The 20,128-nt window shown below is 62.5% G+C and overlaps 1 protein-coding gene across 1 annotated transcript in view; it reads right to left on the bottom strand.

The window, feature by feature from the left end:
* Positions 1-19,890, bottom strand: part of ZNF469 (zinc finger protein 469) — a 50,758-nt gene extending 30,868 nt beyond the window's left edge. The window contains 1 exon segment of the mRNA XM_032613090.1: positions 19,771-19,890. The gene's annotated coding sequence lies outside the window, so the exon portion shown is untranslated.
* Positions 19,891-20,128: the final 238 nt, after the last annotated feature.

Here is a 20,128-nt window from a genome sequence, read left to right as displayed (position 1 = left end):
AGGCGTTGCCTGTGTCTGACCGCGTGCCCAGCCGAGGTCCTGGAGCTGCCATGAGCCTGGAGGGGCAAATCACCAGGGCCAGTCTCTCCCAAAAGCATGCGTGGCAGCTCTGGGGGCCGTGGGCACAGGGACCTGCCACGCGTGGTCTGCCCCCCTAGGCCGCTGGGGGCTTCTCATCTCGCTAGGAGGGACCACTGGAGACCCAGATTGTTAGAGGAGATCTTGAGTGGGGAGAACATAGAGTAGGGAAGGACGGGGCAGTGCACGCCTTTTGGCAGGAAGGTGACCCTCCAGGGATGCCGACCCGGGGGTGGCCATGACCTGGGGTAACCCTGACCTGGGGGTGACCCTGACCTGGAATCAGGCCTGTGGAGGCTGCAGCCTGTATGTCCTGCTGCTCTGGGATGAGGGGACCAAAGCCTCAGGGGCCGAAGGACATGCTTGCCATGGGATCCAGCTGACGGGAGAGGAAGGGGAGGCAATGTGCTGTCCCACTCCCTGCCCGGCTGGCGTGTGCCCATGGTCCCCTGGCTGTCTCCCAGGCAGCGGGACCGAGCCCCACTGCACGCACTAGAAAGCCAGACCCTGCCCTTAACCTGGGGGCTCTGCAGCCTCCCCACTATGGGACCAGGGACCCCGCCCTGACCATTGTCCGTAGGGGCAGGTGGTGTGAGCGGCAGCCCGGGGCAGGTGGACCCCAGAGAGAAGGGTCCTGGCCCCGCTCACGAGCTGGGGGCCCAGGCCAGTCAGCTCCCTCTCAGGAGAGTGGGACCGAGGCCGTGTGGTGTCGTGGTCACAGCACATGCACCACCATTTCCCTGCTGTGTGACTTCAGGCAACTGACCTAACCTCTCTGAGCCCCATTCAGCCACCTGTCAATGGGTCTGACAATCGTCCCTACCTCACAGGGTCTGTGGGGTCACATCAGACAGCGTATGTAAAGCACTGAGCTCGTTATACGCTTCAGTGAATGTAAACTATTATTTCATTACTATTATTTTTGTATTAATTCACCTCTCCCGTTGCCCAGAGGATGCACAGACAGGCCTGCATGTAAGAGATGAATTTAGATATTTTAACAGCGACGTTAGGAAAACATCTCTCTGGGACCCCATTTCCCCATCAGAAAAATGGGTACGACACCACCAGCCCTGCCCACCCCCGGGGCTCTGCTGGGAGGGTGGTGTCTCAGCTGAGCTGGTTCTCAGAGGCCTGGTGACTCCCTCCCGGTCTGTGCCCCTCCCCTGCCCCAGGTTCCTGCCCAGGCAGGCTCTGAGGCAGGCAGTGTGCATCTGTGTGCACGCGCGTGTGCAGCCACATGCACTGGCGCACACACGCAGGCAGCCCTGGGCCAGCCGCTTCTGCGCAGGGACGCCGGCCCCCCAAGGCCCTGCCACCTGCCCGGCTGAGGCTGGCCGCTGGCTCCCGCTGGGGTCACAGAGGCTGGAGAGGTTGGCCTCAGGCACCTGCAGGGGACGACGGGCAGATGCCACCACTCCCACGCCTGCAGGCACAGCCTGTTGATCTTTTTTATCCCTAAGACAATGTGCTGATGCTCATTTTAAGAAAAAGATCGGAGGAAACAACAGAAAAGCAACTTGGAAGCCCAAAACGCCATCCATAGGACTTGGTCACCGTGTCACAGCCACCAGGTGCCCTGGGGAGCTGTCTTGGAGATTAACGGGGAGCCAGTGAGCTGCGGCTGTGACGCCCACCCTGTGCGGCCCCAACAAAGAAGCGAGGTACCGACGGCGCACGCGGTGTAATCTGTCTCGTAAAAACCAAACAGAAGCCGTCTAGGCACCAGACCCGTGCACACGGAGAGGGAGCTGGAAGTTTGCGGAGGGGATCGGAGGGGACTGACAGGGCCTCGCCTGCTCACTTTTTAAACATCTGTGCCTGAGTTTCTGACACAGAGCAGAAATTGCTTTGATGAGGAACAGAGTCCAAGAGGCACCTTCTGAGGAAGCCCGTCCCCCTCTGCTGAGCTTAAGATGCGGTCCCCGACCTTGGGGGATGGGGGATGCAGGATGTGGGGTGCTCCTCTGGGGGATGGGGGCTGCATCCCCGGGGGTTTTCCAGGGCACCTTCAGGGAGGGGCAGGACCGCCCCCCCCCCCCCGCAGGCCCGGAGGTGAGCAGCCATGCCGGCCCCTCCCCCCACGCCACCCGAACCCCACCCCCACCCCCACCCACCCGCGCCGGAACGGAGCTCTGGGGTCCACGCATGCGCAGTTTCCTGGCTGGTGTGTCCTCTGGCCAGGCCGGGCCGTCGCGGGGCCTGGCTGGGCACCATGGCTGGCGGTGGCCGTGAGCCAGCTCCGAAGCCCCGTGGAAAGTTGTCCCTGGCTCCTGCCACCTTCCAGCTCTTCACAGCTCAGCTGCTTTTAATTAGTTTCCTTCAAAGTCCCCAAGAGCAATTCAGCCACGTTAGCACTCGTCAGCGGCCGCGTGTGCACCCGCGCATCAGCCTTGGGGGGCGGGGCGGGGGGAGGGGGGAAGAATGCAGGAACCATCTCGAGTTGTTCAAGGGCAGGGGCTTTGCTGCTGCTGGGGCCAAGGGCTGCGGGCTGGAGGGCGTTTGGGGCCTGGGCCGTGGGGCGGGCCGGCAGGGCTTGGATGGGCTGTCGACGGCCAGGACACTGTGGCCACGCTGGGGCGGCTGGGAGGGGCTGGTCTTCACTGTCCGGACACTCCAAACCTTGTCTGCATTTCCTGGGGGCCTGTAGGGCACCCCCCACCCACCACACTCTGCGCTGTTCCCATTCATGCTGCCGGGCTGGGGACCCAGGCCCACCCTGTCTCAGCCTCTTCCACCCACGACCCCCTCCAGGCCCTGAGGTGCAGGTGCAAATGCCCAAAGGGGCGGGGCGAGAACACAGGTGAGGTGGGTGCGCTGGGGGTGGGCAATAGGGAACGGCGGGGACTGTGGCCGGCGGGGGCTTCAGGCCCCAGCTGACTGCTTCCTGCCGGCATGATGGGCCCAGTGTGGAAGCTTCTCTTGGGTTTCCACCAGAAGCTTGGATTTCCTTGTGGAGTTCTATGGTTTTAAAAACAGCTGGGGCCAACTAAACACACAAGGTGGATTTGACCCGGGGCTGCCAGTCTGCCATCCCCATCCTGCTGGTGGGTGCACCCGAGGCTCAGGGCTTGACCCTTCTTGTTCTGCCTTATTTCTACTCCTGGACCCTCCCTGCACCTGCAGATGTTCCCTCTGTGGGAACATCTGCTTCCTGCCTGCCCAGCACCCATCCTCCTATTCCTGGCAATAGCACCTTGGGTTTCCTCTGGGAAATCACCCTCCCCTCTACTGTGAGCATGTGGTTCTGGTGGGGCTGACCCTCCCCTGTTTATAGACTGAATTCTGATGCCACTATTTGAGCACCTGGATCCAGCTATGCCTGAAGCTTGCCCTGCATAACCCAGTTAATGTAAGCCAACAGAGTCTCCTTTCTACTTAACCTATTTTGAGTTGAGTTCTAGTCCCCTGTGGCTGAAAAGCATCCTGACCTATAATAACTCATGGGGGTGGGGGTGGGGCGGTCACAGATGACCCTGCTGGGTGTCAGTTTTGCTCTGGGTCAGCCGTTGGCTCTCTGGAGGGGCCCGACGCGCCCAGTGATCTGCTCGTTACCTCTCTCCTCACCCGGCCACCCGGCCTCGCCTCTCTCCCCGTGGTCTGAGCCTCCTTCCCACTGTCCCCCACCTACCAGCTGAGAAGAAACAAACCACCCCGAGTGCATTTGTTCACACACGGGCACCTGCCTCCCGCGCCCCGTGGGCTGCGAAGCCGCATCCCGCACCAGAGATTTCCAAACTGCTCTTGTCCACACTCCCGGAGCCCCGGAGCTTCTGGGGCCCAGCCCTCCTTCTCTCCGCTGAGGGGGCCTAAGGGGATGAGTCCGCAAGGGGATACGGCGACAGGACGACCTCCGATTCATTCTCATTTAGGTTAAAAAGGCAAATAACCCTTCACACCGGAAGCTCACAAACACAGCATTTGAAACGCCCCGGCTGCTGAGCACCAGTTTGTCTCGCCTCTGAAGGGCTGACTGCACTTCTTGAAGTCCTCACAGGCGAAATGACGCGGCATCTGGCATTTGCTTTGAAACTGCAGCGAGAATAAGCACGGGGGCAGGGCACCAGGTGTCAGCAACTATCGCAGCGGGTGATGGGCAAGAGCTGGGGATGCCTTTCTTGCTACCTTTGTTTATATTTAGAAAGGTCCACCATAAAAACAGTTACCCTGTAAAACAACTACCACGACAAAAATTCCACCTGTTTTTCTAAGGATCCCAGAATTGCCAGGGGGGAGCTGTGGGCCACCTGACGGCATGTGGACACTGTCTGCGCCGTCAGCTCCAGGAGGAAAGCTTTCTGGAGGGAGGGTCCCTCAGCGTGGTGAGGGCAGGGGGCGGTCCCTTGTGGGCGTCTACGCAGACCAAGAGAACGCACGGTCCAAAGTGGGCACCTGTGAGAGTACAAGGGCAGTAAAAGAATCCAAGCCATTAATTCATAATAATTGCAAAATAGAAAGGGTCCCCGATCAAGATGAGAAATAAGCAAGTAGAGATTCACACAGTAAAAAAATTGGGATGCACTCGTGGGGCACCTGCGCCTTGTTCTGGGGGCTGCTCCCCAACCCCAGTGTGCCCTCCACAGGCCGCCTGCCAGCTGCCTGACCCCACCCGCCCCTCCCCTCCCTGCGTCTGGACCTTGTAAAAGTTGAGTGTCCTGATCTCTACATATCTTCCACATATTTGAGCACTGGTATGTGTGGCTGGTGTAGCATTTACGGTCTTATCTTCCTAGGGTGAACTGGTCTTTTTATGGGGTCTTTCTGTTCCCCTCGGGTTGGTCAGACGAGAGAATCAGCAGAGCCCGGGGAAGCTTAACTGGCCATGTGACACTGGGCACACCCTGCCCCCCAACCCCCGCCTCCCCGCGCCCAGCTTGTTTCCCCACCTGGAAAATAACCTGGTGAGGGTGACGAATGGCCAGTGGGCCTGAACGGACTGAGGGCCCAGAGACAGCAGAGTGAGGCCGTGGGGCAGGCGTGCCCTGCCCCCACCACGCCCTGCTCCTGGCAGAGCCATGAGGGCTCAGAGAAAGCGGTGAACACTGGGGGCCTGGGGCACGGGTGTGGACCCAGGTGGACAGTAGAGGGGTCAGACTGTGACTGGGGGCCAGGCCCCACTGGGATGCCAAATGTCTGTCTCCATGGGAACCTTCGAACACTACATGTCCACACGGCATTCGCATCCCAGCACACTGTGCTCTGGAGGTTACCATCCTGCCGCGGGGCAGCATCTACTCCTGGTGCCCGGAGTCCTCCATCCACCTGTCAGCTACCCAGCCTCCTGAGTTGGATGGGAAGCTCCTGGAGGACAGGGCCTAGTTTGAAGGGCTCACTCTTGTGTCTGCTGCTTGGCACGATGCCTGGCAAAGGCAGTCATCCATCCCCCCTTCCATCCATCCATCCATCCATCCATCCCTCCATCCATCCCCCATCCATCCATCCATCCACCCATCCACCCACCCATCCACCCATCCATCATCCATGCACCCATCCATGCATCCATCACCCATCCATCCACCTACCGTCCACACACCATTCACGCATCCATCCATCATCCACCCATCCACCATCCATCCACCCATCCACTCACCATCCATCTGTCCACCATCCATCCATCCATCCATCCACCATCCATCTATCCACCCATCATCCATCCACTCACCATCCATCCGTCCACCATCCATCCATCCATCTACCATCCATCCATCCACCCATCAGCCATCCACCTATCCACTCGTCCACCATCCATCCATCCATCCATCATCCACCCATCCACCATCCATCCACCCATCCACTCACCATCCATCTGTCCATCCATCCATCCATCCATCCACCATCCATCCATCCACCCATCATCCATCCACTCACCATCCATCCATCCACCATCCATCCATCCATCCATCCACCCATCATCCATCCACTCACCATCCATCTGTCCACCATCCATCCATCCATCTACCATCCATCCATCCACCTATCCACTTGTCCACCATCCATCCATCCATCATCCACCCATCCACCATCCATCCATCCACCCACCATCCACCCATCATCTGCCCACCCATCCACCCACCATCTACCCATCCGTCATCCACCCGTCCACCCACCCATCATCCATGCATCCATCACCCATCCATCCACCCACGATCCAGCCACCCAAGCACTCACCATCCATCCGTCCACCATCCATCCACCATCCATCCGTCCATGCGCCCATCACCATCCACCCACAATCCATCTATCACAGGACTAGAATTCAAGTCTTGGGGCCCTGAGTGCTGTACTTTACCTCCCAGCTCAAAGTAGGGCTGCCGGTGCTGTGATGCTTTGGAGTAAGCAACTGCCCCCCTCCCCCACCAGGTGAACCCCCTCCCCCAGAGAGGACCTGACATGATTGGCACTGGATGGCATGGGTGCCCGCAGCACAGACACCATCTCTGACACCGACAGCTCTGTTCCAAGGCTGGGGAGGGGACACGCCCTCCTCCTCAGTGCTCACTCCTGGTCAGCTCTGTGATCCCATGGGGGGAGGGACCTTACGCAGCCATCTGGGGACTGGGTCCTTTTTCTCCTTGAGCCTATGGAGGGTTCCAGGGCCTCGTGGGCCAAAGAGCCGGCAAGGGGCCGGGGGTGGGGGAGCCAGACCAGACCCAGGACATGGTCCGTCGCTCTCCTCAGGGAGACGCTCCTGCATCTCCCAGAGGGAGACACTACCTTGCTGGCTCCGGGCCCCTTCCCATCCCCGTCCCATCCCTAGGCACCTTCCCTGGGCTGGCGCAGCCCCCGGCCGCAGTAACCCGCTGTGCTGGGGGTCCTTGAAGACCCCCCCCCCCCGTGCCACCTGGTGAGCAGGGCACCTCTGTCTGTTATCAAGATGCCAAGAGGCACAGACGGAGCCAGGGCGTGATACCAGCTCACCCTCCGCCCGACCGGGGTCCCTGCACCGTGGCGCCCAGCTGACCCGCAGCCGAGCAGCCCTCCTGTTGCCGCTGCTTTGTTTCCACAGCTGAGAGGAGGGACTGATCGGAGAGGCTGGGTCCCAGGCCCCGAGGAGGCCACTGGGTGCGGAGGTTCCAGAAAGCAAAGTGCTTCCAGGAACCACAGTGACCGCGGGACTGTGCTCCTTCCCGGCCAGTCTGGGTCGGGTGCTCCTAGGAGAGCAGAAGTCACCCGCAAAGGCCTAAGTGTGGGCCCCTCTGCCAGCAGGTGGGGCCTCAGTTTCCCCATCTGGAGAATGGGGCCAATTTTCGAGCGGCCAGACGCCGGCGGAAGCTGGGGTCACGAGGACGCTGAGGCTCGAAGGCTGCCACAGGCTGGGGCGGCACCCAGGCTCCAAGGCTGCCGCAGGCTGGAGCGGCACCCAGGCTCGGGTGTGCTGACCCTGGAGGTCAGGCTCGTCCACCGGTGTCCCCGTCCCCTCCCACCACGAGGGCCAGTGGCTCCGGGCTCCCCAGCGTGGCCACGATGGCAGGTGCTGACAGGAGCAGCTCACCTGGACCCTCCATTCACCCCAAGCCGCCACCTCCATCGCCTGATCTGTGAGCGGGCACGATGACGTAATCCCCAGCTCCTCCCTGAGGAATCGAGGCCCAGAGAGGGCGGAGCACTGTCTGGGGCCACGCTATGCTTGTGTCACGCAGAGCCTGGCAGGGGTGGGGACTGGAACGTGGCTTCCACCCCCTGGGTGCCCTGCCCCTGGGGTCCCAGCGCTCCTGCTGGCCTGTGGGCACGGTCCAGCCCTCCCACTTAGGTGGCCCTGGGCCCAGCCCTGGGGAAGGAACACCCGTGAGACGGGGCTGCCTGGCTGGGCTGTTCTGAGCTGGCCTCTGCCCAGACCACCAAGCACCAGCCACACGAGCACAGCCAGCTGGGACCAGCCGGCCTTCCGCCAACCCAGTGCTGCCCCTGAGGGCCGGGGCGGGACCAGCAGAAGCACCGCTGCCACCTGCAGAATGATGAAAAGTGATCAACTGCAGCTGTGTGAATCCCCTAGGCTGGGGCTGCTTGTTACACAGCAGTGGGTAGCTGTAGTCCTCAAAACCTCTCAGCTTTAGCTTTCTTCTCTAAGTGGGGTGTTGAGTGGATTAAACAGGATGGTGCAAGTCAAGCTCTCAGCACGGGAAGTGCAGACCAGTGACGGCTGTTGTAACGTTATCACCATCAGCTTTGTCCCGGGACCCATGAAAATGACTGTTTTCCCGTGGGAAAGCGACTTGGATCCCACCTGACCGTCTGCTCACAATCCCTGTCCCAGACGCTCCGGGCTACTGCCAAGGATGCAGATCCAAGTTCATGTGCAGAACTGCTGTCCCCCTTCCTCGGGGTGCCGGCCAGCCCATCCTCCTCCCCAGTGAACGCATCTTTGCACCCAGATGTGTCCTGAGCGGGGGGACCTCGGTGAGAAGTGAGGGGAGGGCCCCGTGCCCCTCTCGCACCCCCGCTCTGCGGTCACTGTAGGAGCCCCTCGGACTCCGCAGCGGGAGGGGCGGGGATCAAAGCCTCATCCGAGGGAGGGGACACTCACTTCCTCCAGCACTGTCTCCACTTGCTGAGAGAAAGCGCTTTCTGAGGCCTTTGTTTTGTTTTCTCTGACTCAGCTTTGTCCAGCGTGCTGACGGAAGCGGCGCCGTCTGCCATGTGCCAACCCGGCCGGGACAGAGATGCCTCCGACCTGTGCCCCAGGGTCCTGGAGCCCTAACACCCTGGGGCCTGTGCCCCAAACGGGAGGCTCGGGGATGAGGGCCAGGTTCCTCTCTCGACTGTCACTCCCAGATGCCAGGGTGCCAGGACGTCTGGAACAAGGGGTCTGAGGTCGTCTTAGCCTGGGGGTTTCCAACTTCTGCAGCCACTGAAACCTTGGTTCACGTCTAAAAGCAATCTCACAGAGAGAATCTATCTATCCAGCCATCCGTCATCTATCTGCCTCACACATACATACAGGATACCTATATAAATAAATATTCGCACTCTTATTTACTGACTTAGGAAGACGCACAGCCTTGCCCTCCCCTCCTCCTGAGGACCCTGAAATCTGCCCACCTTCCTCTGTCCTCACCTTCCCTTCCCCAACAGCCGGGAGAGGGGCGGGCAGACCCTGTGATGAGGGACGGACGACGCGGGGGGAAAGGCCCAGGACCTTGTGCTGGGCTGGCGGGTGGGACAGAGGCCTGAGCCACGGGGTCTCTCTGCCCCCCTCGGGAGGGTCTCCTGAGAGGCCGACTCGCAGGCATCGCCCGGGGAACCTGAGCCTCCCAGGGCCCTCTCGACCCCACATGCCAGGCATTGTTCTGTCACCTGTACTCAAGAGAATCAACGCATAAGAACGCGGTCAAGCTGAAAGTGGGGTGACAAGGAGAAGGGACCCAGAGTGGGGTGTCAGATGGGAACGGAAGATGAGCGAACGGACAGCAGACGTGCCCGCGGGTGACTCCGCCTGTGCGGGGGCCTGGGCGGAGGGGCTTCGGCCGGCAGCGAGATGACCAGCGTGGGCTGGGGCAGTGGAGTGGGGACAGCCCAGGGCCGTGGCCTTCGCGGACAGGCGTCCGGAGGGGAGGGACAGTCTCAAGGCAGTCAGTGCTCTTACACACGGTTAAGTATTCAGGGTGATACACCGTATACGACACTACATAATACACAGTGTTCAACATGTGACAGTGTATCACGTACGATAACCTGTGTACTTATGTGTCATCTACGTGTCCACCCACCCACCTCCAGAGCTTCCTAACTGGCTGGCTGTGGTCACAGGGAAACTTCCTCCTTTCCGAAACTTCCTGAGGACCTGCCTGTAGAGTCTGTCCCAGGGAGGGGGGTCCCAGGGCTGATCCAGCCCTGTGGGGGCCGCCTGAGGCTGCTCGGGCCGAGGCGGCCTCCGGGGGAGTAGGGAGGGGCTGGGCGGGAGCAGGTGAAAGGCAGGCCGAGAGGTTTGGGTGCCCGGGGTGGACACGGCTGTCTGTGGGGACCGTGAGGACGGAGACCCCATGGAAACCACGACGCTGGGAGTCCCCGAGCCCCGAGTCCCCGCGAGGCTCCTTCACTCACCCACTGGAACCTGCACGTCCCTGGGCCTCCGGGGCCATGAAACCACCAGGCACAGCCGGGCTCCAGGACACGCCAGGCCCGACCCGAGGGAGCGCCCCTGGGGAGCTGGGATGGGAGCGCGACCCCCTCCCCCTGCCCCCAGGCTGCCCTGAGTAACGCTCCCCCTCGCCCCCCAAACCCGGCCTTCGAAACTGAGCCCAGAAGAATGTGAAATGGCTCTCTGGTCACTTTCACAGACGACACGTTGAGATGCTCGCTAGATAAAACACATCATGAAAGCTCACGTCACCTGCTACTTCTCCTCGTGCGGCCACCAGAAAATCAGACGCGGTCTCTGTGGCTTGCACCCCATTTCCCTCGATGGCACTGCTCTCGAGGTCCCACTGCCGCTCTACACTTCGGGGCCCGACAACCTCTCCTGGAGGCACATGCCCGAGACGCCTGGTTACCAGATGGCGTCCACTCCACCTTCTGGGGGAACAATGGTCCGCCGCCGCACACCAGGCCTGGCCCTTGGCTGGCAAAGCCCCTGCAGGCCGATTGCCGGCCATACGGGTCTGCACCCCTGTGCCCCGAGGCACAGCTGTGCTGCGGGGCGAGACCGAAGGCCCCGGAGGGGACACACTGAGGACCCCAGCCTGGCTGACCCTTCCCGCGACCCTCGTCCTGCCCGACACGACGGGGTCCCCTGGGCCCTGCGGGGCTCAGCTCCCAGCCCCCGGGCAACATGGTACAGGAGGCTTCGGGCCTCCACACACAGACTCAGCACCTACGAACAGCAGGCAGGCCCTTCCGCAGCCTCTGAGGCTTTAATTATTCCCCAGGCACCGGCCCGGCATAAACACATCCTGGACATCCAAGAAAAGCACGCTGCCGGCACCGGGAGCCTTTCTCAGAGCTAGACGCAGCCTGGGCACTGGCCTGCCGGTGAGCTTGTTCAGATAACAATCGGATTCGGGGGCCCTGAGCTGACCCTGGAGCGGGCACGCTCCCGCTCGCCAGGAGCGACCACCCTGGCCAGGCCTGGAGGGCCGCCGGCTGCCTTTCTTCCACTGGGAGGGCACTCCGGGAGCAGGAATGCATGTGGGCTGGTCCGAGTTTAGAATGTATTTATAGACGGCTGCCAGCTGAGTGGTACCCTCGAGGTCAGCTTCCTGCCAGGCCCTGTGGCCAGATGTTTACTGAGATTGCAGAGACCGACCCACCCACGCACGCGCGGATTCATTCCACAACCATGCTCACAGGCCGCTCCATGCTGGGGCCTGGCCAGACTCCGGGAGCTCGGAGAGGAGCTGGCACCGCACACCAGGGACTTGAGACATGGAACCACTGTGCGCAGGGCAGAATTAAGAAGGAGCAACGGAGGCGAGGGGACTCATGCTCCCGTGGAAGGGAAGCCTTCTCAGAGGAAAGGCAGGGCAATGTTAGAGGTGGGTTTTGAAGGATGAATAGAAGTTTTCCATACATCCCAAAGAGAGGAAAACAGCATGTGTAATGATATGGTGGTGAGCAAGGAAGTGGTGTGCGTGGGCACAGCTGCCGTCCAGCGTACCTAGAACGTGGCATCTAGGGACAAAAAGATAAGGGCTTAAGAGGGTCTTGAACTTCAACGTGGGTAAAGCCTTAACGTCACCAGGGGAGCTTATGAAGATGCAGACCCCAGGCCCTCCTCTAGCAGTTCTGATTCAGCAGACCTGGGTGAGACGGGAGTGTGCTCCAGGGTCACAAACCCCACCTTGAGAGACTGAGGCCCAGAGAAGGAAGTGCAGTCTGGAGAGACTTCCTGGAGGAAGCAGGTGAGAAGGGTGAGGAGGGTTTGGATGCGGGAGGGGCCCTGTGCTAGGGGTGGGTGTCAGGGATTCCACAGCTGAAGGGCACCTGGAGACCAGCATTGCACGGCGGCCACGACCACACACTGGACCTCAAGAACCTAAACTGCCTCACTGATTTTGTACTGATCCCATGTCGGAGTGATGGCCTTTTGGACATGCTGTTTTAAATATAATTAATTTCACCCGTTTCTTTTTTCGTTTTTAAATGTAGTTTCTAGAACATTTAAACTTAGCTGTGTACTTTGGTTATATCGTATTATATGTGTACGTGCAGTACTCATGACACAATGTCATACATGCACACGACACTCACATATGTGCACACAGGCACACACGTGCGTACCCACACGCGTGACACACGCGTGTGCACTCACTCAGCACGTGCACACCCACAATACACACAGACACGCCCACACACACGCACACCCCTGCTCCGACGGCTGCACACGGCCACTAGCTGCGACGAGGGCAGGCCTCGGCCTCGGGCTCCCTCGATCTGAAGGCGGCCCCGCGGGGCAGGGGCGCGGGCAGCGAAGCTCCGGCCTCTCAGGGGTTCTACAGGCCAGGAGGCGGGCCGGATGCGCTGGCGGCCCGACCTGCCCCTTGGCCGGGCCCAGGCCCTTCCCTCTGTGCCTCAGCGGCCCCGCTTCCTGGGGGACGGACACCCGGCACTGGCCGCCGCTCCGGCACCTGCCAAGTGCCCACCCTCCCATCGTGGTGCAGACCGGCCCGACAGCTGAGTGGGGGTGTGACTGCTGAAGGGGGGCCGTGCCCCCTGCAGCCCTGGCGAGGGCCCCACGAGGGCGTCACCCTCCCCGCGGCTGCTCTCGCGTGGTCCCCCGGGGCCCCTGGGACAAAGAAGGGTGCGGTAAGAACCAGGGCGGGTGCGCATCCCCGCTCTGACTCGGAGCTGTGTGAGGGAGGCGGCCGCTTCACCTCGCCCTTTTCTCCCCAAGGCGGCGGCTGGCCGGGCCCGTGCTGCCCCCCGGCCTCCCCTGGTCCTGCTCTCCTCTTTCTAGGATCGGCCCCTGGAACACCTTCGTCCTCCCGGCCTCCCCTGACCCCGCCCAGACGCCCCCTTCGCCCCTTTCCTGGAGTCGCTGCCCCCAGGAGGACTGAGGGGGTGGCCCGGTCACAGCGGCCAGGCCTGGAGCACAGCCTGGCCCGGGCAGTCCCGCGCAGATGACTGACTGCTAGACGCAGGCACGAGGCAGCACACAGCGGTGTCGCTCTGCGGCCGCCGGGGAGGACCCCACCTCCCCCCCCAGTCTCCGCGTGTCACAGCTGAGGAAAAGCCAGCCTGCTGGGTCGGGGTACCGAGCCCCTGTGCTGCGCCCAAGCGTGACGTGCTTGGCTGCATGGCGAGAGCCAGCCTGGGAGTGCCCGGGGCAGGGCACGCCCCTGGACGGAGCTGGAGGGCACACCTGGAGTGCACACTCCAGGTCGGAGTGCCCCAGCCCCCGACCCCTCTGACTGCTCTCTGCTGGGTGGGCCTTGGGCAAGTGTTGTAACCTCTCTGGGGTGAGAACCGTGGACCCCGCTAGTTGTTGGGCTTGTCTTTTCTGACCGTGTGCTCTGGAACCATGGAAGGAATCAAGGAACAGGTTACGGGGCCCACTTTTGGACGGACCTGAGCTAACACTGCATAGGTCACCTGATCTCAGCAAGTGATGTTGGTATCTCCTGGGAACAGTGTCAGTTCAGCGCCAGTGTCCCTGAGTGATGTGCTTGGTCCCTCTCGGAGGGCACAGTCACCCGGGAAGAAACCCCTCGGGAAGGCTGGGAGAAGGGCGGGCAACCATATGTTTTTAGCAGAGCAGCGGGGTCTGGCCTCAAGGGGACCTGGCCTCCCTTTCATTCAGGGGAGATGCCTCTGGGAGGGGCGGAGGCCAGAGCCTCCTGCAAGACTGCAGGACCGTCCTTAAAGACATGGCCTCGGGGTCACGACGGCCACTCTTTGCCTCCGTCTCCCCTTTGCGTCCAGGAAGAGGTTGAATCCGGGCCCCTCTTCCTGGCAAGTGACCCCAAGCCAGCGCCTCTGCCTCTCTGCCCCAGTTTCCTTGTCCACAGAAAGAGGGTAAGGTCCCCATCCCCTTACCCACTGGCGGGAACGGGGAATGGTGCAGCTGGAGCGTGGAACGGTCTGGCAGCTCCTGGACAGGTTAGAGTGACCACGTGACTCCACGGATGTCTACCCACGAGAACCGAAAACACACGTCCACACAAACGCCTGTACACGCGTGTTCACAGCACAGTCATCCACGCAGCTCAAGGGTGAAAGTGCCCAGGTGTCCATCGCGGATGATGGATACACACAGCGTGGCCGTGCACACGCTGGAATATTATTCAGCCTTAAAAAGGAACAAGGTTTCCATCCCGGCTTCAATGTAGACGAACCCGGCGAATGCCATGCCAAGTGAAGAGGGTCACGGAAAGGAAAACACTGTGTGGTTCCGCTCATGTGAAACGTCCAGAATGGGCAAATCCATAGAGAAAGAAAGTAGCTTAGCGGTTGCCAAGGCTGGCGGAGGGGCAGGAGTGACTGCCAGTGGGTACCAGGTTTCTTTTTGGGGTGATGAGAATGTTCTAGAACAAGACGGTGGTGATGGCTGCACAAGCTCGTGAACACATTACGAACCACTGGCGGCGTGCACACTTTAAAAGGGTGAATTTTCTGATGCATGAACTATATACATATTTTTTAAAAACAAGGTTCCTGCTGAGTAGGGCTGACGTAGGACACGAGATGCCCACCAGCCCGCAGCACCACAGCCTCCGCCAATGGGGCACCTCCTCCAGTACCAGGACCTGGTCCTGGCTCCCTCGCCCCGTCCAGCCACGGCCGTGGCAATTCCCCACTGACCACCCCCCGGGCCCCGCCCCTAGCCAGGAACCCAGCGAGACCCGGTTCTGCAGCGTCCCCAGAGGGCAGCGCCCGGCCGGCCACATGCAGGGCCCGGAGAAGCAGTCCTCCGTTTACACACGGCCACCTTGGCCCGGCCACCCCGGAGGAATTCAGAAAATGCAATGGTCACATTCTGCAGGGCGGCGGGCCGGGCCTTTGGAAAGACTCAAGGGCCGCTCATGAATGTGGATTCTGTTTAGCTGCTGGCTGGGACGCCCGCCTGCGAGCAGCCCAGAGTCGGGACAGAGGCTGTTAGCAGACAGCCGGCCGCTGGCTCCCGCCTGCCTGCCCGCCAGGGGGCTGGAGACGGCGGAGCAGGCTGCCCTGGTCCCGGGTCCCTGTCCCGTCCACCTGCCCTCACCTGTATGGCCACTCCCCCCTCCACTGGCTGCTGACTCTGGCTACAGGTGGGTGGCCGAGCCCAGGACAGGCAGCTGCGTAAGGACGCACCTTGAAGGCCACCTCCCCTTGGCCCTCTCTGTGATGCAAACTGGGCCCCCCAGGGGGCCACTGCCTAGTTATGGCCTCTGGGGAGGCTGAGCGGGCCTTGACCCCGGGCTCTGAGTTCCCCCCAAACCCATTTTTCACTCAAGTGACCCCCACCCCTGTGTGGGAGGGTGAGAGCTGTGGGTGTGAGGACCCCCTGGGGGAGGCAAGGACAGCTCTGCTGCCAGCTCCTGGGCGGCAGGCCGTGGTCCCCTCTTGCTTCTAGCTCTGGGTGATGGGGAAGACGGGGCGGGGAGGGGACCTGGGACGACGGTGTCGAGATGTGGCAGGTAAGCCCCCAGGGTCCCCCAGACTAGCCCCGCATTTTGGAGGGAGCCCCCCTCCATCCTCAGGCTCTCCCCACGCTCATAAAAGGAGCTTATATTTGGAACTGTCCTTCAAAACGCCAGCTTTATTTAGACAAGGATGTAATTCTAAGAGACCACTTCAATCCTGACAAGAACTGGGGTGAGTAATGAGCAGAAAGCCTCTAGTTTGACGCCGGGGTCACGGCCCCCAAAGTCCTGCCAGTGCAGCCACTGATCTCACTTTCTGGTAACTGGGAGCCGGGACGCGCGACCGCAGGCCGGCCGTGCGCAGGGGCGGGGCCACGGGCGCTAAAGACCAGCTGGAGGAACTCACAGCGCAGGCCACGGCCAGGCCCGGCCTCCACCTGCCACCCTGCCTCCTACCCTTCCCCAAGTAGGCCTGGCAGAGCCAGTCCAAGGGGGCACCTGCAGGAGTGACGTGGACCCGTAAGAAGGCTGAGGGGCCAAAGCGCTCGAAAGCACCCGAGGAAGGAGGGAATCCCAAGTCTGAAATGACAGAGGCTTCGGCCCTGCTGCAGGGCAGCTTCCAGGGTGCACACGCGACGGCACCGTGTGCGCAGTCCTCACGAGCAAAGAAAGCAGTCCGTGCGGGGCATACACGTCTATGGTGGGGCCGCCACTCATGCTTCCAGGACCTTTGGGTGTGTAGGACAAGAGCCCCCAGGGTGGACACAGCCTGGGTGTGGGAGGGAGGCCGGCTGAGCAGAGGACAGGCTCGGTGCCCTTGTGCACTGAACAACCTGCCCAACCGTACAGTCTTCCTTTTCTTTCCACCCGGGGAGATGGTGGGGCTGAGGGAAGTACAAGATTGCAATCAGCCCCTGAAGACGGAGTCTGCCACCCCAGCTATGGCCACCAGGTGAAAGGTGAGGATAAACTAGCCCCAGGCAATCGCAAGGATGTCTCACAGAGCTCACCCCGTCCCCAGCCCCCTCCCTCCACTAGGCTCAGTTCAGCCCCCAATTCCATCAGAGGACGAGGTTGGCAATAGAAATCCTGAGAGTCCCCCGGCCAGGGGGTGCTGAGTGCACTGCACGGCTTGGCGGGGACAGAGCTCTGAGCACGGCTTCATCTTGCTGTTCACGGGGGACAGTCTAGCGGGGGATGGGCAGGCCCACAGGTGATGACAGGTGGGGTGCCAGAAAGACCGCGGGCGGAACAGGGGAAGGGGTGTCCTGATGGGGAAGGTGGGACGGTGGAGATGGGGGACAGGACGCCAGGTGTCCAGGCCGCGAGGTGGGAAGCAGGAGCCAGCATCCTGGATGCTGAATGGACCAGGAGGGTGTCCGGGAGAGGACGGGCTGGACCGTGGCTGCCTTGAATGCTGGGCTCCAGCTCCGGCTCTGTCTGCAGCGGGCAGGAGAGTGGGCTGGTCACGCGCTTCCCCAGCTCTCTTCCCCACCACGTATCTACAGTGAACCAAAGCCAAGGTGGGCAGGCCAGCGGGGGTGGGCCGCTTCCACACTGCCCGGGGCCCACCGGGACCCAGGCTGCATCCTGCCTTGGCTGCACGACGCTTCCCTACAACCTCCCTCTGTCCTGGACTTGCAGCTGGCACCTCGCACCCTTTCAAGTATTTTGCATCTTCCACACCCCTCCCACCGACCCCTCGGAGTCTCCGTGACCCCGAGGGCAGTAACCACGCAGCATCTGCCCACTCGACACGCTCGCCTGTGCCCCGGCGCTCTGTCCCTCAGCCTGTCCCATGACGCCCTGCGAAGTCCCCCACTGTCCTGGTGACTTGCCCACACAGCCCGTGGACAGCTGTTTCTGCAGCCTGCGCTCTGGATCTGCACTGCCTTCCCCCTCACTCTCAGCCCCTCCTTTTGGACGAGGAAGCAGCGGGTAACTGAATTCTTACAGTCAGAACCAACAGGGATGGGGTGGGGCTTGGTGCGGAAGTCTCAGGGCTCTGGAGGAAGCAGAAGTGTGAGCCCATGTCCAGGAGCACATGTGTCTTTGGCACCATCAATGGTTGCAAGGTTCCAGAAGAAAGGAGGTGAGGGCAGGTCTCTGTTTCCCGGCCACCCTGGTGCTCACAACTGTGAAGCCAGGTGGAGACCCGCTGACCTTCTCCCAGGGAGGGAGGCGGGAAGGTGCCTGGCCTGGAAGTTAAGTTGGAAAAGGCGCAGGCCTTGAAAAGAGGCGGCTAAAAGGGGACATTATCTCTCTATTGACATTCTGCAGAGGCAACCGTGTGTGAGAGTGAACCCAAGCGTGCTGCCCCCGGATGACAGGACTGGAGTTGACAGAAACCACAGGTAGGAGGCTTTCTGCTCTACTTGCAGCAGAGCTTTCTTGGAACCCTTCGGCGGATTTCGGGGATGGGACCTGGCTGCTGTGACAGGAGTGAGTTCCCCGTCGCCGGGGGTATTCAAGCAGAGTCGGTAACCCAGAGGCAGGGTCTGGTGGAGACCGAAGCCCAGATGAGGGGGTTGAAGTTCATGACCTCTAAGTTCCCTCTGACCCTGAAATCCTGGGACTTGCTGCTTCCACACTGCCCGGGGTGGCAGCCAGCCAGGGGTTCGGGTGCGGGGCCACACATCCTTCACCAGGCTGAGACGCTGTGCTTCCCAGGCTGAGACGCTGTAGGGGCCACGGTCCCCCTTGAGATGGCCTGGCCTTCCTATTCTCTTCAAACAGGATTCCCCCTCTTCCTCCTCACAGGGGGGCTCCTGGCAGGCTCTGCCCCGTGGTTCTGGACCTGCCAGGCCGGGCACAAGGTACACGAGGGCATGCCCTCCCAGGCCACTTTCTCAGAGGTGGCCCTGGCTGTCCTTCCTTAAGCTGTAACTCCGCCCCACCTCCCCCCACCACCCCCCCGCAGCTCCCTGTCTGATACTGTCCCCGGCATTTTGCCTGTTACCTTGCCTGTTATCAGGAAGGCAGTGGTCTTTGCTGGGTCAGGGGATGCCTGGGACATTGTGGGGCACTGAGAGGGCTCAATGCACATTTGCTCAACCAAGAGGCAGACGTGGAGTCTATCTGATGGAATGGAGAGGGGCCATCAGCCACTGCTGCTCACTAGCTGTGCTGCGCGGGCCCAGTTACCTAACCTCTCTGGCCCTCAGTTTCTTCATCTAGAATATGGGGCACCACCTAGCTCATGATATGAGGATCAACGCAGTAACACGTGGCACAGTCCCTACACAGCAAATAGTGTCTGCTCAAGCGCCAGTCCGGAAAGGGTTAAAGGCCTCAGCAGCTGCCACGGCGCAGGAGCCCCCCACCGCCACCGCTGCACCCAGAGGCCTGTCCCTCCGACCCCGCTGCCCTCACCCCCACCCCGCGGCGGACGGTGCAGGCGCAGGGTCTGGTGGCCGCGGGAAGTCCCCACGAGCCCGGCTGGCCTTCCCTTCCGGCCGCCGCCGTGCGGCGCCGCGTCCCCACGGGTCCCTCTGGCCCGGTTCCCTCGGCGCGCCAAGCCAGCCTGGGGCGCGGGCCGGGCTGGGGCGCCGCGTGGCCTCCCCCCGCAGGAGCACAGCGGCGCGGAGCCCCCCGGTCGGAAAGACCCCACCCCGCTCCGCGCGCTGCCTCCGCCGCAGTGTCCGAGTGCCACGGGGCCAGCACGCCCAGGGGCGACCCAGAGGAGGCAGCGGCCCGGCTCGGGGACCAACTGCTGCGATCCGAAATGAATGGCCGGCCCACGGCCGCTCGCGCCCCCCGCCCGGCCCCCGCTCCCCGCAGTCCGGCCCGGCGGCTCCCAGCTCCCCGGAACCCACCGCTCGGCGGCCACTTGGGCTGCACTTTGCAAAGTGTCCCGCGGAGCTGGCCCAAGCTCTGTCAGGGGCGCCGGACAGGGCTGAGGCCAGGCGGCACGGCCGCGGCCCCCGCCGAGCCCCCGGCGCGCCCTGGCGTCTGCGGCGCTGCACGTCCCGGGCGGGGAGCGAGGTCGGGGCAGCCGAGCCGCGGAGCAGCGAGGGCCGGGAGGGTCCGTCCGGCCCCGCCGGGGCGCGCCACCGAGGGTGCGGGGACGCGGCGGGGAGCGGGCAGCCAGGTGACCCCGGGGACCGAGCCCCGAGTCCCTCCACAGCCGCCCGAGCTAGTGCCGCTGCCCGGGAGCCGCGGGCGGCGCGGGGCGCGGCGCGTCCACACTCACCTCCCGCTCCGAGGGCCCCGCGCCGCTCGCCGCGCTGGCGGATGCGAACGAGCTCCCAGAACGGCAGCGGCGGCTGCCGGCGCCCGGCCCGCGCGCAGCGCTCTGCGGCGCGGAGGCGCAGTCCTCATCCCTGACCGCAGGCCCGCCCGGGCCGCGCAGCGCTCTGCCCCTCCGGGGCGGGGTGGGGAAAGGAGGAAAGCAACCTCCACCCGCTTCCCAGGTCGGGCCGCGCGGGCCAAGTCCTCTCCAAACAAGCTCCCAGCAGCCGGCTGGGTGCTCCGGCGGGCCGCGGGGTCTGCCCCCAGGCACCGGCGGCGGCTTCAGTTACAAACTTTGCTTCCCCCCCCCCCGCCCCCCC

Source organism: Phocoena sinus, chromosome 19 (genome assembly GCF_008692025.1).
Source record: "Phocoena sinus isolate mPhoSin1 chromosome 19, mPhoSin1.pri, whole genome shotgun sequence".
Taxonomy (NCBI): Eukaryota; Metazoa; Chordata; class Mammalia; order Artiodactyla; family Phocoenidae; genus Phocoena; species Phocoena sinus.
This window is presented reverse-complemented; position numbering and strand designations above follow the sequence as displayed.